This window comes from Camelus ferus, chromosome 9 (genome assembly GCF_009834535.1).
Source record: "Camelus ferus isolate YT-003-E chromosome 9, BCGSAC_Cfer_1.0, whole genome shotgun sequence".
Classification (NCBI taxonomy): Eukaryota; Metazoa; Chordata; class Mammalia; order Artiodactyla; family Camelidae; genus Camelus; species Camelus ferus.
This window is the reverse complement of record NC_045704.1, coordinates 79,273,411-79,290,926: the sequence shown is the minus strand read 5'-3', so window position 1 is coordinate 79,290,926 and position 17,516 is coordinate 79,273,411. Positions and strand designations below refer to the sequence as shown.

General features: G+C 37.5%; 1 pseudogene; it reads right to left on the bottom strand.

Moving 5' to 3' along the window:
- Window positions 1-13,860: 13,860 nt before the first annotated feature.
- LOC102515932 lies at window positions 13,861-14,465 on the bottom strand (annotated as a pseudogene).
- Between the last annotated feature and the right edge of the window lie 3,051 nt (window positions 14,466-17,516).

Here is a 17,516-nt window from a genome sequence, read left to right as displayed (position 1 = left end):
GAGGTAAGGGCTTCATGAGTAATTCCAGTTCTTTGCCCTCAGCCCCCACCCAGAACCAGAGGACTCCTGGTCCTCTAAAGGCAGAAGGGTTGGATGGGTGGAATGTGGCTGTTGGAAGCTTCCATGGCAGTTGGTCAGGGAAATCACCAGTTGGACTGATGGCGAGGACTCCAGCAGGTTACTTGGAACAGAAAGGGACCAGGTAAGAAAGGTCCTGGGAAAAACAGTTAGGCTGATGCTGGCCTGCCCGAGTCCTGAGTGGCAGTGAGGCAGAGCAGAAAATGTGAGAGCTAGAGGCAAAGCTCTTGGTCTCAGTCTGCACACTGACCACTTTTGGACATGACTTGGTGACGTAGGGGCAAGCTACTCTCAATCAATGCTTTGTCCTCACTTGTAACACAGAGATAATTTGTATTTCACAGGATTGTTGTGACGATGACATGACATGATAGATATGAAAGTGCTCTGTCAGCTGTGAAGTATTTGAGAAAGATGAGTTTTTAGCACTGAAGTCATTTTCCCATGAGTTTTCTTGTCTGTTCACTCTACACAATCATTGAATTTACCAGTTGTATACAACTCAGGGCTCTTGTAAACTTTTATTTTGTTATAAAACTCAGCCCTTTCCTCCTGAATGTCCCTCAGGGTTCAGAAAAAAAAAATCAGTCTGTCTTGGAGAAGCACTATAATTTTGTGACTTAAAGAGAAAAATTTGGGCATTTCACCAAATACTGTTTTCCATTGATCTCATATGTGAATTTCTATATCCCCAGATAGACTGTAAACTGCTTGGTGGAGAGCACAGACTTCAGAATCATTTACTCCTGGGTTTAAATCTTGACTTTGCTACATACTTGCTGTGTAGAACTTTGGGTAAGGTTACTTGATATCTTAAAGCATCTGTCTTCTCATCTACAATATTGACATAATAATATCATTGGAAAGTGTTGTTAGAATTGAAAGAGATAATACATCCAGTTCTCAACCCAGTGCCTAGTACATAGTTAGAGCCTAATTAATACCTTCTGAACAATAGTTGCCAGCAGAACACTCTGCACATCATACTAGAATTGGGTTTTCCCCAAATATTTGAGAATTGGAATTGAAGCAAAGAAAACAAACAATAAATCAAGGTCAGTTTTGGTTTCAATCTTCCAGCCTATCAACAGACACTGAAAAGGTTATGGCTTTCTGACCTAGGCAGAGACTTAAGCAGTAATATAAAAGCAATTTATTTTCTTGTGTTGACAACTGATAACTCTGACTTGAAATATGGCAGGGGGCTTGGGCAGAGGAAAAGGATATTGGCAATGTTAGTAGTGAGATGTTGATAGGATGGTGGTGGGATATAGACAGCATATTTTCAGGGATATTTTCCAGTTTCAAATCATCTGCCCCATTTCCAAACCATATGTCTTGATTTTTGTTCAGAAATTTTAATGGACACAACTGTAGATGTATTATTGTACATCAACAAAATGATTAGCATCATGTTTATTTGTTTAATTATTTGTTCAATTTATCCCTATAATCGACAGCTTTTAAACTACTGAGCTCTGTACTAGGTTTTAAGGTCAAAGACGTGGCACAGATCTTGACCTCATGTTCTGTAATTAAAAAAATAAAGTATTCATTTTTAGGTAGAATTATTTTTTCATCACAGCCTTTGAAGGACATTAGTCTTCTGTATTCTGGTTTCCACTCTGGTGTTGAGAAATCAGTTGTCAATCTAAATATCATTCCTCGATAGGTGATATCTTTTCGCTTTGACAGGTCTTAACATGTTCTCTTTGTTAATCTGTGATTTTACTCCAATGTATCTAGACATGTATTTATTTTATTAGGGATTCACTGTGATTTCTTAAGTTGAACATATGTGTTTTTACCAGTTCTGGAAAATTATCAACCATGATCATTTTTCAAGTTTTAAAAAAATTGTCATAAAATATACAAGAAAAATCTACCATATTAACCACCTTTAAGTGTACAATTCAGCAGCATTAATTACATTCACATTGTTGTACAACCATCACCACCATCTGTCACCAGAACATTTTTTATCTTCCAAAACTTTAATTCTGTACTCATTAAACACTAACTCTCCCTTACCCCAGCCCCTGGTAATCACCATTCTGCTTTCTGCCTCTGTGAATTTGACTACCCTAGGTACCTTATGTAGCTGGAATCAAACGGTATTTGTCCTTCCATGACTGTCTTATTTCACTCAGCATGATTTCCTCAAGGTTCATTTGTATTGTAGTATGTGCCTTTCCTTTTTAAGACTGAATAAGAGAGAAAAAAAATGTGACAATGAATATATATATGTTCATGTATAACTGAAAAATTTTGCTTTACACTGGAATTTGACACAACATTGTAAAATGATTATAACTCAACACAAAATGTTAAAAAAAAGACTGAATAACACAATATTTCATTGCGTTGTCTCTACCACATTTTGTTTATCCATTCATCCAGGTTAGGTTGTATTTCCGTCTTTGGGTTATTGTGAATAATGCTGCTATGAACATGGGTGTTCCAATATTTGTCTGAGTCCTTGCTTTCAGTCCTCCTGGCTATATAACCAGAAGTGGAATTGCTGTATCATGTGATAACTCCATTTTAAATCTTTTGAGGAACTGCCGTACTATTTTCCATAGTGGCTGTGCCATATTACATTCTTATCAGCAAGGTACAAAGGTTCCAGTTTCTCCACATCCTCATGAACATTGTTATTTCCTGTTTGGTTTGGCTTTCTGTTTTGATAGTAGCCTTCCTAATGGGTGTGAAGTGGTATCTTACTGTCGTTTTGATTTGGATTTCCCTAATAATTAATGATGTTGAGCATCTCCTTATGTGCTTATCAATTATTTGTATATCTTTGGAGAAATGTCGATTCTATTCAAGTCCTCTGTCTATTTTTTACTTTTGTTGTCATTGTTGTTGAGTTGTAGGAACTCCATCTATTCTAGATATTAATTTCTTATATTAGATATATGATTTGCAAATATTTTCTCCCATTCCATGAGTTGCCTTTTCACTCTGTTAATAGCATCCTTTGATGCACAACAGTTTTAAATTTTGGCATAGTCTAAATTATTTATTTATTTACGTTTGTTACCAATTTATTTATTTACTTACTTTTGGTGTCATATCTAATCCAATGACACAAAAGTTCTTCCTTATGTTTTCTTCTATGAGTTTTATATGTTTAGCTCTTCCATTTAGTATTTTTATCCATTTAAAATTAGTTTTTGTATACAGTATAACGCTTCAGTTTTTTTGCATGTGAACATCTAGTTTTTCCCAATGCTATTTGTTGAAAAGACCATTGTCTCTTTAAACATTGCCTCTTTTTTCATTCGTGGTCTCTCTTTCGGAAACTCAGATATAGATTTCTCACATCATCCTCCATGTTTCTTAATCTTAATTAATAAAAAAAAATTAAATTTATTTATGAGGAGGTACTGAGGATTGAACCTAGGACCTTATGCATGCCAAGCATGCATTTTACCACTTGAGCTATACCCTCCCCCCAGTTTCCATTATCTTTGTAATATTAATTCTGTTTAATTTCCTCAGCTTTGTTTTTCAACTTACTAGTTGTTCTTCTGGGTCAGTCTACTATTTAACCTGCCCACTGAGTTTTAAATTCAATTATTATATTTTCTTAATCTCTAGAAGATCTGTTTGGTTCTTTTCCAAATATGTCTTAATGTTTTTGACAGACTCTTATTCTTTGCCCATACTTTCAATTATTCTCATACTTTTAAAGTATGTTATACATACTCATTTAATATTTTGCAACCATTAATACTTGTATTAAAATCTTGGCTGGTGATTTTTTTCCCCTGTATATTTCTCCTGTCTCTCACTTAGGGAATTTTGTGTACTCGTGTATCTTGTGATTTTTGATTGTGAGCTAACATTCCTTGGAACTTTGTGGGAATTCTTAGAGAACTGAGTGGTGAGAATTTGTGTTTGCTTTTACCAGAGGCTAGGGTACTACCAATCTGGGTCCACATTGAACTAAATTTTTGATTTGGATTTTTTTTCAGAACATGAAGAAAATCTGAATTCAGGCTCCAAACTTATCTGAGATCTCACATGTGCTTAAAAATTCACAAAGCTGACTTTTGACCCTGTACCAAATGCTATGACTGATCTATTAATTGTTTTATTTTACTACATTCCTTTGACGGGTATATATGTGTCTCTTTTAACTAGTTAGTATACTATAGTCCTTTGCAACTCTTGAATAAATGTTTGGGTCTCTCATGATACTCTTGAACTTACTTAGACTTGAGACTTAACTGTGCTGCCTCCAAGTGGCCATTAAAACAAATGCTCTAGAGAAACCGACTCACAGACAGGAATACAAACTTATGGTTAAGTGGGGGAGTGGGAAGGAGAGTTGAGGGATAAATTGGGAGTTCAGGATTTTCAGATACTAACTACTATATAAAATGAACTTAAAAACCAAGGTCCTTCTGTACTATAGCACAGGGAACTATATTCAATATCTTGTAATGGCCTATAATGAAAAAGAATATGAAAAGGAATATATATGTGTATACGTATAATTGAATCACTATGCTGTACACCAGAAATTAACACAACTTTGTAAACTGACTATTCTTAAATTAAAAAAACAAAATGAAAATTAAAAAAAATGAACATGAAAAATGCTCTAGATTACTGTGAATCAGCAAATGCTCTAGAACAGCTCCCTGCTTTAGCATTCACTCTCCACTTCAGATTTGTGCTGTGGTTTCATCTTTGACCTTTGAATATTTCTTTTATTTTCTTGCCAAACAGAAGATGTCTGTTATATTTTATCTGATGGTTTTGAGAGATTTATAGTAGAAAGGTTTTTCAGATATGAAATCCTCTGTAGTATCACATACCTCCACGGGTTCTCATAGTTCTAAATTCTGTCATGTTTTTAACTTGATCTTTGGTGTGTGTTTTGTTAATTTTATTATGTTTGTGTACGGTGTTTTATTTTAATTCTTATAATAGGTCTGTGAAATAGGTATTATTATCATCATTCCAGGTATTATTAACATCATTCTTACTTTAAAGAAGAAGAATCCGAGACATAGAAAAATTAAGTAATATGCCCAAGGTCACACAGCCAATAAGTAGTAGGTATTTGAATCTGGGAATTGTGGCTTCAGTGCACCTGCCCTTAATCACTGCAATCAATCATATTCAGTTTCTTTTTTTGTACCCAGCACTCTTTCTTCCTGCTTACAATCAGAATGAGGAGGCAATGAATCCCCATATGGAACTATTAAAAAAAATGTAAGAAAATGTATACTCAAATTCTGTGGTATGTGTACAGGTTCTTAAGTACTATCCATGTTTCCAGAAAGGGCAATCAATGAAGAAGTTTCCTGCCAGTTTTAGACTTGAACTAGGTTTTGAGAAATGGATTAGAAAAGACTTAAGTAGGAGAAAAGGGAATGAGGAAGAAATTCGAAAAGTTGGGGTAGAGATATGCACCCAATGTCAGAAGAAGCAATGAGCATGATAATATATGTTTGAAAACCCTGGCCCAAGAAGCAGAAGATCTTCTTAAAGAAGAAATGGGCAATTCGGCTGGACAGGTATGAGGAGCCTGAAAGTCAGATAAAGAAATTTATATGTAAGAGGTAGAACTTAAGTTTATGGGAGACACCTTTGTACTAGCGTGCTAGATGAAAATTATTAAAAACCATGATGGGTCTGATATTTTACTCTACCTGCAAGCAAAAAAGGTAGCTTGTTGCATGGATGCTGGCAGAAGACACAAAGCTCCTGAGTCAGAGACAAAGGACTTCATTATTTGTGGCACAGGAAGAAGCATGAGTTTCAGTTTCCCATCTGCTCTCCTTGCTCCTGGAGTCCCACAGAAGGGATGCAGAGTGAATGCTGTATATGCCAGGGGTTTGTATCACAGCTGAGGAACCCCAAGCCTGAGGAGCTCCAATCTTTTATAATGGGCTACAAGAACACTTTCCTGACTTTTGCCCAGAGGGAGACACTATGTTTATTATACTAAACAATAAACAAACCTGTTCCCTACCTTAGAGGAAGACAGTCCAAAAATAAAACCACTTGTGCCTCTGCTTGCAAGATGGGAAGCAACATGAGAAACCCATGACAAACTGTTGCCCAAAAGAAGGAATCTGAAAAACAGCAGTCTGAGTATGAAATATTTGTGACATTTTATGTAATCTCCATGAAAGCGGGGATTTTTACCTGGTGCTATGGATTGAATGTTGGTGTCTCCTCCAAATTCATAAGCTGAAATTTTAATCCCCCGTGTGATGATATTTTGCAAGGTAATTAGGTCATGAGAGTAGAGTCCCCGTGAATGGATTAGTGTCCTTACAAGACAAGACACCCGAGAGATGATCTATCTGCCGTGTGAAAGTGTACCAAGAAGAAGGCCATCTGAAAACCAGGACAGAGGCCTTCAGCAGACACCAACTCTGCTGACACCTTGACCTTGGTCTTCCCAGCCTCCAGAACTGTGAGAACTCAATGTTTCTTATTTATGCCACCCCATCTACGATAATGGGTTAGAGCAACCCAGGCTGAGACACCTGCTGTCAGTCTTGTTCACTGTAATAGTCCTACAGATAAGTGTGTAACAGGCCATCGATAAACATCTGTGGAGTGCATTTAGTGTGTAACTGTTTTTTAATGTTTATCACATGCCAGGCCTGGCACTAACCACTTGGCAAGTGTTAACTCATTTAATCCTCATCACAATAGGCACTTTTATTACCCCATTTCACAGATGGTAAACTTGAGGCACAGAAAGTCTTAATTAACTTACTCCAGGTCATACATGTACAAAGTGATAGAGCTGGGATTCAAACACCAACATGTGATTCCAGAATCTGTGCTTTTAGTTAGTATAATGCCTGCCTGGTGGTGGTGGTGATTGGGAAAAACAGGTAAGAGGGAGTTTTAAAGTAAGACTAGGCTGGCTTTGGTGATTTCCTGGATATAGGGAATGAATAAAAAGGGATGGGTTTTAATCTTAGTGGCAATGGTGGAATAGAATACCTCAAAAGTCCACCACTCTATAAAAGCAACTAAAAATCTGGCAAAAACTGTCAGAATAAACTTTTTTCAGAATTCAGGAGACCAACCAGGTGCTTGAAGCAATTCAAGGAGCATGTATTCTAGGAAAACAGCTGGATCTTGGTAAGAACAACAAGCTTTGTGGCATTTTAACTTGCCATAGTCCCACCTCCAGCTCCCCAGCTCAGTTGTGGCTTTGAAAATTACAGTCTGCATTCTTGTGCCCGTACCAGAGGGAGTGGGATAAATGTCACTTGGAAATATTTGTCTTTGGTTTGTGTCTGGTGGCTCCTGAGAAGACCAGCTCAAAAGGTCTGTTTTATCTCAATGCAGAGCTAGTAAAAGAGCAACAAAATTGTAAACCTTTATCTAGATTTACAAAAAAAAAAATAGGGAGAAGGCTCAAATGATTAAAATCAGGAATGAAAGCAGGCACCTTACCACTGGCTTCAGAGAAATGAAAAGAATTATAAGAGAATACTATGAACAACTGTATGCCAACAGATCAGATAACCTAGATGAAATGGACAAATTTCTCGAAACATGTTAACTGCCAAAACTGACTGAAGAGGAAATGGGAAAGCTGAACAGATCTACAAAAAGTAAAGAGATTGAGTCAATAATTTAAAAAAAACAAAACAACTTCCAACAAAGAAAAACCTGGTACTAGATGACTTCGCTGGTGAATTCTACCAAGTTCTCAAAGAATTAACACCAGTCCTACAGAAACACTCCCCAAAAATAAAGAGCAGCAAATACTTCCTAACTTGTTCAAGAAGACAGTATAACTGATTTCAAAGTCAGACAAAGACATCAGAAGAAAAGGAAACTATAGGTCAATATCCCTTATAAACATAGATGTAAAAATTCTCGATAAAATACTAGCAAACTGAACTCAGCAGCATATAAAAAATATACATCATGACCAAGTAGGATTTATCCCAGAGATGATAGTTTTCATATACAAAAATCAATCAATGTAATAAAAAACATATGATCATTTTAATAGACACAGAAAAAGCATTTGACAAAATCCAACATTCTTTCAAGATAAAAACACTTAACAAAACCAGAAATAGAAAGAAAATTCCTTAATCTGATAAAAGGTACTTATCGAAAATCCACAGCTAACATCAGACTTAATGGTGAAAGGCTGAAATTTTTCCCCCTAAAATAAAAAATAGGACAAAAATGACCACTCTCACCATGTCCACTCAACACTCTATTGGGAGTTCTAACTAGGGCAATTAGGCAAGAAAAGACTAGAAGGAATTGAATTTGGAAAGAAAGAAGTAAAGCTATCTTTACTCACAGATGACATGATCTGGGTCCAATTTAAATATAAAAAGCCCGTTAGGTTTTCTTTAGAACACACACACACATACTATTAGAGCTAGGAAGGAGTTCAGTAAAGCTGAAGGATACCAGATTAATATATAAAAATTAGCTGTATTCTTATACACTAGCAATAAACAATCCAAAAATTAAATTAAGAAAACAATTTCAATTACCACATCATCAAAAAGAATAAAAACTTAAGAATCAATTATTGTTAAGATGGCGTTATTCCACTTCAAACTCAGTCTGACTATTAGCAAAAAGGAAACTAAGAAAACTACAGCAAAACAAAGCAAACAAAAAAACAGAAAATAAGTGTTGGTGAAGATGTAAAGAAATGGGATCCCTTGTGCACTGCTGATGGCAATGTAAAATTGTGCAGCAGCTACGGGAAACAGTGTGGTGGTTCCTTAAAAAATTAAAAATTGAATTATTATATGATCAGTATAATTCCACTTCTGAGTGTAGAGCCAAAAGAATTGAAAGTAGGGACTCAGATATTTGTATACCCACAGTCATAGCATTATTCACAATAGACCAAAAGTGGAAGCAACTCAAGTGCTCAGAGACAGATAAATGGATAAATAACATATGGTATACACATATAATAGAATATTGAATGTATACATGTCTTAAAAAAGAAGGAAATTCTGATACATGCTGGAACATGAATGAATTTTGAGGACAGTATGCTCAGTGAGATAAAGGAGTCATGAAAGTACAAATACTGTATGATTTCACTTACATGAGGTACCTGGAACAGTCAAATTCATAGAGACTGAAAGTAGAATGGTGGTTGCCAGTGACTGAAGGGAGAGAGGAATGGGGAATTATTGTTTAGTGGATATGATGTTTCAGTTTTAGAAGATGAAAATAGTTCTAGAGATAGTGGTGATGGTTGCAGAACAATGTGAATAAACAAGATGTGGTATATTTATATAATGGAATATTACTCAGTCATAAAAAGGAATGAGGCACTGATACATGCTACAATATGGATGAACCTTGAAGACATTATGCTAAGTAAAAGAATTCTGATACTAAAAGTTACATGTTCTATCATTCTATTTATAGAAATGTTAAGAATAGTCAAATCCATAGATACAGAATGCAGACTAGTTGTTTATGGGGGTGGTGCAGAGAGGAGGGAATTGAGAAGTATGGGGTTTCTTTTTCGGGAGATGGAAGTGTTCTGGGATTAGTGGTGACAGTTGGACAACATCATGAAGATACTGAAAATTACTGAATTGTAAACTTTAAAATTGGTAAAATGATAACTTTTATGTTATGTGTATTTGATCTCAATTTTTTAAAAAGGAATGAATCAAAGATGCACGAATCCCCATCAGGTTTCAAGTCTGGGTAATTAAGAGAATAATCTCATTGACAGAGATGAGTAAGTACAAAGGAAGCCTCAGTTTTGAAGACAAATGGCAAATATGACTTTAAACACGCTGGCTTCAAACTGAAAACTCAACTTTTGTTTGGAAATTGTGACCTCTGATAGATGTCTAGTGAGAGTTCAAGGCCAGAAATTAGATTTGGGAATCTTCAGCATAGAGTACAGTAGATATTGGAAGGATGAGGCCTCTCCAAGAAAACGGTCCTTTCCTTGCATATCATAACCTACTCTCTCTTTTTGTGAGAAGGCCCAATGCTGTAAAACAAGCAAAACCCCATCAACTTAAAAAATGGCCCACTCTGATAAACAGCAAAGTCCTACAGTATATAGCACAGGGGACTATATTCAGTATCTTAAACCATAATGAAAAAGAATATGTATGTATATATTTTATGTGTGTGACTGAATCACTATGCTGTACACCAGAAACTAACACAACATTGTAAATCAACTATACTTCAATTGAAAAAAAAAAGGGCTCACTCTGGGTTGGCAAGATGAGTATAGGAATAGGGTAATTCTATTTTTATATCAAGTTTTCCAATTTGCACTAGGGCTATTTCCCTTCTCTTCAAAGTGGGGCCTGGTCTTTCAAAGAGGAAAATTCACTTTTCATCTCCTCAAAGCACTGACACATCAAGAAATGACTATGCTAACATTTTTGGGAACTCTCTCCATTGTGAGTTTTAAGCAGAAGAGTGATGTTACTCAATTATGTTTTCGAGATCACTTGGATTGCTGTCTAGTGACTAGATGGGAGGAAGTATTCACGAGGACCAGACATAAAGTATTTCCCTCCTGGCAGTAAATCTCCTTGGAAATGAAACGCTTCAGTTTTTCTTTCAAAATCAAGTTCTTCTCTGATTGTAGGGTTAAAAATATATGTACACCTGAGTTCACCCAGGGTACTTTAGTTTGATCTTTTTTGATTCATCAGTAAAAATACCCATAAAAACTACATTTCAGAGTTGGGTTACCAAAGAACTCTTAACCTGTGCTGTGTGTGTGTGTGTGTGTGTGTGTGTGTGTGTTTAGCAGAAAGGATTTCTTTAGAATTGTTCCAGATATTATAACCCAGTGGGGGAAATCTGCAAATAGACTTTTGATTTCGGTTTCTCGTCACATTCCAAATTATGTTTTGTGTTTTCTCTTATCAGGAGGAAACCGAGTTTGTGAAGAAGTAGACATACATACACAGCTACGAAGTTACTCATCCGGCATTTCAGCAGATCTCCTAGAACAAGTGAAATAAACAGAAATCTGCAAGTAGTACTTTGGTAAGATATTGTGGGACTCAATACTGTTGAATCAATGCAGGTCTGGCTAGCTCTTCTGTGTGAGTGTTCAGAGAATTTCCTTAGAGAATTAGGAGTTTAAAAGGATGCTCTCAGAGCGGCAAGAGACCAGGAAAATTTTCATTTGTTACTTCATTACCCACGGTTACTGGGAAAAAAAAAAACCACTTATGATAAATTTTGAATCTAGGAACCAATCTGGATGTGGACAAACATGCCCAGTATTGTTAAGTTTGAGTATAAGAGAAATGCTCCCTTCACATTGTAAGTCACAGAGGAAAGGGCACTCAGATGGCTGTGCTGCATGAAGTCTGCATTTCTTTAAATGAAATTTTCCCACTCTTGGGTGACTGGTCCCAAACTTCACTTCTCTCTACACAGCCCTCGACTTCCTCTCTCAGTGACTGTGCCTGGTACTTGATCAAATAAATGGAGGCCACCAGGCAACTTTCTGATGCTCCTGCCTCTCATCCGACGCAGTCCTTTACACTCATGTGGAAGAAAGGAGCTGCTCAGTCACTTCTCCTTTATCTAACCTAAGCATCACGCCTGAGTTAAATGGCTATTTAAAGAAGGGAATGCTAATAGAGTGACTGTGCTCTGGTGACATCGATCTCATAAAAATCCATATCTTGCTTCCCTCTCAAATGTTTCTTTTGAAGGCACTGGCCATCTTCCTGTCTCTTTCAATTTTGACTTGCTAGATTTCTCAAGCTAAGCCAGACCCAGTTTGTCTTGAGACTCTTTCTCCTTGGTCTCTGTGAAGGTATTCTTTCCTTAGGAATTTAGACATCTCAGGCTCCTTTATGCCCCCCCCCCTTTCCCTGCCCATCCACCGAATGCTGGGCTCCTCCCAGCTATGCCCTAGCTCACTGCTCTTCTGTCTCCTGCTCCTTCCCCTGGTTAAGTCACTGATTCTCAAGACTATAACTATCGCGTGCCTGTGCATGACCGCACATTTCTCAACTTGAATATTTCATAGGCACCTCAGACTTGGCATGTCCCCAATTGCCTTCTTTACAAAATCATTCCCCCTTTCAGTCTGCCTGCAAATTGCTGATTTCAGTTCTCCCATCACTGTATTATTCAGAATTCTTTTAGGATTCTCATAGAAGACTTCAGATCCCCTATATGAACCTTGAGCTAAGAATGTGAAGTCCCAAGATCATCATTTTCTTTATTTAAGTTCTCTAGCACACCTAGAAGTAACCAATTCATCCTATCAATTTGTTTTGTCACTAAAATATCCTATGATATCAAATACTTGTTCATCCAATGCTTTTTTTTTAAATTGAAGTATAGTCAGTTACAATGTGTCAATTTTTGGTGTACAGCACAATGTCCCAGTCACGCATATACGCACATACATTCGTTTTCATATATCCAAAGCTTTACCGTTTATGGCAGAAGTTGGTAATCTATGCTTCCTGGATCAAATCTATCTTGCTCTCTTTTTCTGTCAATAAAGTTTTATTGGAACACAGCCACGTCCATTCATATACTTATTGTTTGTGGCTGCTTTTAAGTTACAACCACAGACTTGAGTAGTTGTGGCTCAAAAAGCTTAAATATTTACTGTCTGTCCCTTTTCAGAAAACGTGTTCCACCTCTGTTCCATAGGCTTTGATTAAAAGTGTCAATGGGTGATAATCTGTGTAACTGTTTAAATACTCCATGCCGTATAATACCAGGGTGCCCACTTGAAACAGGGCCCTTAATACCTTTAAATCTAATAAAATCAGAGAATCAATTCCAGATAACTGAGAATCAATTCAAAGAACTCATCCTTCAGGTCCTAGACCTCTGGAATTATGTCCAGCACCAAATTCTCTATCAGTCTGAGTTTGATCAGAGAAATAAAACCACTGAAGATTTGTCCTTACACAATTGTGAGATGTAGGTAAATGATCTCAGTGAGACTGTGGTCTCTGTGCCTGACGCTAGAGCGTGAAGTTTACAGGGCAGGCAGTCAGGAAGGGAAGACGGATATAAAACGGAGATGAGGGGCAGGAAGGAGCTGGAACCCCGAACCACCAGCTGGGACCTACAAAGATGGACTGTAACCTGTGTTAGTTCCTCATCACCAACGCCTTCACCCTAGTGGGTGTCTGCAGGAGGAGCTGGCACACTTTGTCATGGTGCTAAATACTTACCTGGCCGAGGAGTCAAAAAAGCTGAAGGAGGATCCAGGACGAGGTAGAGCAACTGCAGAACTGGGTGCTGCTCCACGCCAAGGAGATGAGGCCCCAGATAAGAGACAATGTGCATGAACTGCACTGGTGCCTCCTGTACCAACTGTTTGTGCATCAGAACATACCTTATGGCTTCTGCTTCCCTTCCACCTCTCAAAGCTCATGCAAAATATCTCTTGTGCTCCACCCTAACCAGGAACGTGCAGGGGGGAAGAGAGTTCTGGGAAATAGTTATTTTAACCCACCTCTCAAAGCTCATGCAAAACATCTCTTGTGCTCCACCCTAACCAGGAACGTGCAGGGGGGAAGAGAGTTCTGGGAAATAGTTATTTTAACCAAATTAACGAATTTTAAAGCTCCACAATCACATTCCCAATTATTAAATTTTTACTTAAACCATTTAAAATTCCAATTAAATTATTATATTACATTTAATTAAATCATTTCAATTTTCTAATTAAATTACAGTTTCTGTTTTTCTGTGTATGTAGTTTTTTTTTTTTTTAAATATTAATCACTTGATAACATTTAATAGATCTCCTACCATGTGGCTTCAAGCTACCAGGACACAGGCCCCACCCACACCCTTAATCTCAGCTCTTCTGCTGAAGAATTTGGATTTCACGATGACAGGCTGTTCTGGAAGCTTTCCCTTCCCCAGAACTTTGTAGGATGCCGATGGTACCACGTCAGAGACAGGAGCAGCTCCAGTATTGTTCTTGGCAGCATTTACCCGTGTCTGCTCTCTGACCAATGTCCACAGTTTATCAAGGCTGACAGTTGGGCAGAAGCTCTGGTTCCTCTTTTAAGTGGTGATCCCTCATACTAACTTTCCCAAAGTGTCCCAGGTGACATTTGTCGAAGTTGATCCTAAGTGATGCATGCCACCAGCATTACCCTGGCCTCCTGGGTGCTTTCGGTGTTTATCGATGTGGTTGTGGTTGTGGCTCACATGGCCCCTAAGTTTCCGGATCTTCCTTAGTCTGGATGGCATGTTGGCATCCAAGACGAAAGAATGGAGTCTTAAATAATGGTACCCTATTCACTAAATTCCTAAAACTGGGTACCTGGATATTTTCCTCTCCATCCTCATCATTGGCTGCTCACCAAATCTTGCTCATTTCAGGTCCTAAATGTTTTTCTGATATATGTGTTCTTCCTTAGCAGTGAATTAGCACTTTCCGGTTCAGGCTTTCCTTATCTTTTGCCTTGTTGCTACCACTACTTAACCAAGCTCCCTACTTCTCATTTTGTCCTGCTGAAAGCCATCTCCTGTCTACAGCTGGCGTGAACGACTGCAAACACAAACTGACCCACATCACGTGTTCTCCCATTCCCTACTCCAGAGTGTATAATTGGTACTGGAGATTGGGAATGTTGCATAAGGCCATGAAGAAGTTTCTTGCTTGCCTGTGTTCCTAGGGTTTTTTGGTGGTAAAATTTAAATAACATAAAACTTACTATTTTAACTATTTAAAGAAGCAGTTCAGTAGCATTGCGTACATTTACACTGTGTGTGAGGAGGGGAGGGCATAGCCCAATGGTAGAGTGCATGCTTAGTATGACCTTGGGGTCCTGGGTTCAATCCCCAGTGCTTCCATTAAAAGATAAATTAATTAAATAAATAAAATAAAACCTAATTACCCCCCCAATAAAAAAGAAAAACATTTACACTGTTGTGAAACTGTTATCTCTATCCATCCCCGAATTTTTTTTTTCATCTTCCCAAACTTAGACTGTCCAACACTAAGTCCCCATTCCTCCCTCTGCCCACCTCCTGGCAACCACTATTCTACTTTCTGTTTCTATGAATCTGACTCTTGACTACTCTCGGTATTTCACATCAGTGGGCTCATACAGCGTTTGTCCTTTTGTGACTGCCTTATTTCACTTAGCATAACATCCTCAAGATTCATCCATTTTGTTGCTTGTATCAGAATTTCCTTTTTTAGAGCTAAATAATATTCCACTCTATGCATCAAATATAGCATTTTGTTTAGCTATTTATTTTTTGATGGACATTTGGGTTGCTTCTATCTTCTGGCTGTTGTAAGTAATGCTGCTATGAACGTGAATGTACAGATATCTGGTTGAGTCTCTGCTTTCAATTCCTTCAGGGATACACTCAGAAGTGAAATTGCTGGATGATATGGTAATTCTGTTTCTACTCTTTTGAGGAACTGCCATACTGTTTTTCATATTCCCATGAGCAGTGCACATAGGTTCTAATTTTTCCGTATCCTCACCAATACTTACTATCTTCTAATTTTTTCATTTGTGTGCTTATTTTGTTTTGGCCATAGCCATCCTACTGGGCGTGAAGTGGGATCTCACTGATTTTGATTTGTAGTTCTCTAATGATTAGTGATGTGAAGCACCTTTTTATGTGCTTATTGGCCATTTGTATATCTTCTTTGGAGAAACATCTATTTGACTCAGTTTACCCATTTTTAAATTCAGTTGTTTGTTTTTCTTTTGTTGATTTGTAAGTCTTTTTAATATATATTTATATATTAACCTCTTATCAGATATATGATTCACAAAAATTTTATTCAGTTCCGTGGCTACCTTTCTACTCTGACATAGTGTCCTTCGATGCACAAAAGTTTTAAATTTTGGTGTAGTCTAGTTTAGCAACTTTTTTTGTGTGTTTTACTTACACTTTTGTGTCATATTCAAGAAATCATTGCCAAATCGAATGCCATGAAGCTTACCCCCTCAATGTTTTAAGAAGTTTTACAGTTTTAGGTCTTATATTTAGATCTTTGATCCATTTTGAGTTAAATTTTATATTATAGCATAAGGGTCCAACTTACTTCTTTTGTATGTGAATAGCTACTTTGCTGAAAATACTGTCCTTTCCTCATTGAATGGTCTTCACAGCCTTGTCAAAAGTCATTTGACCATACATATGAGGGTTTATTGCTTGACTGTCTGTTTCATCCTCTTGATCAATAGGTCTATTTTTATGCCAGCACCACACTGTTTTGATTACTGTAGCTTTGTATTAAGTTTTAATTTCAAGCTGTGTGAAATCTCCAACTTTTTTTTAAGGTTGCTTAGGCTATTTGGGGTGGCTGTTTCTAGTTTCTTAAAAATAAAATGAATACGAATTTTTTGGATAATAAAACATTAAAAGGTAAATTTAATAAAATACTATCCACCCAAACAACTCCCTACATAAACAAAACAAAACTCACCAATGGGTACCCCTTATGTAATGAATAAAGTCCAAACTCTTTAGCAGTTCATCCAAGGTTCATCATATCCTATCTTCTATAAATTTACACCCCCTTGTCTCACCTCTATCAGACCTTCTACTTTGTATTTCTCTTATAACTTCTCATCCAATGCTTAACTACTTGTACTCCTTATCACAGCCCATTCTCTCTGTACTGCTGTACCTCTGCTTTTACTGTTCCCTTTGCCAAGAACACCCTTCCCTTTATATGATTGACCCCCACTCCTTCCCTTAAGAATGTCACCTTTTATGTCATCTTCTCCAAGAAGCATTTCCCAAACCCCCGTGTTGGGTTTTAACTCTCTCTTCTGAGTTCCAATGCCCCCTACTCCTGCCTCGTCTGTGCTGATTGGTTAAGATATTATATTATATAGCAATTGTCTATTAGATCAAGACCAGGGATCAGATCTTCTTCTTTTGTTTAACTTCTAGTAGCTAAACACAATTTTTGGCATATAGATAATATCTGTTAAGATTAACAGAACTGAAGGGAATTTTGGGCAAGGGCCCGCTGCTAAGGCTGGGATAGCACTGCCACTGGCAAAGAGAGGCTCAAGTGGCAGAAATCCTTGAGCACTGGTCCGGAGGAGGTCCTGGGTGTAGCATATATGGACTCTTGCAGAAGAACATGGGAATTACATGGCTTCTGTATCGTAGACTGGGAAAACGCTCCTGCTGCTGGGTCACTCGGCAGCACATCTATTTGAAAAGTATATAAATTTCAGGTCATTGCAGAAGCCACTAGGCAAAAGTCCAATTCCTCTGTGGTGTGGTAGTCCTTTCCTGGAGGAAAGCCAGAGGTCCTGGGAACCTTTCTATTTTCCAGTTTAGATGGAAACATATTTTCTGCAACTTTAGTTCTTTAATTCTTGAGAAACTGCCTCTGAATGCATTTCAATGACTGTAGATGTTGCAATTATTTTCTAGACAGTAGGTTTCTGAACCCAAAGGAGACCCAGTGGCCCCGG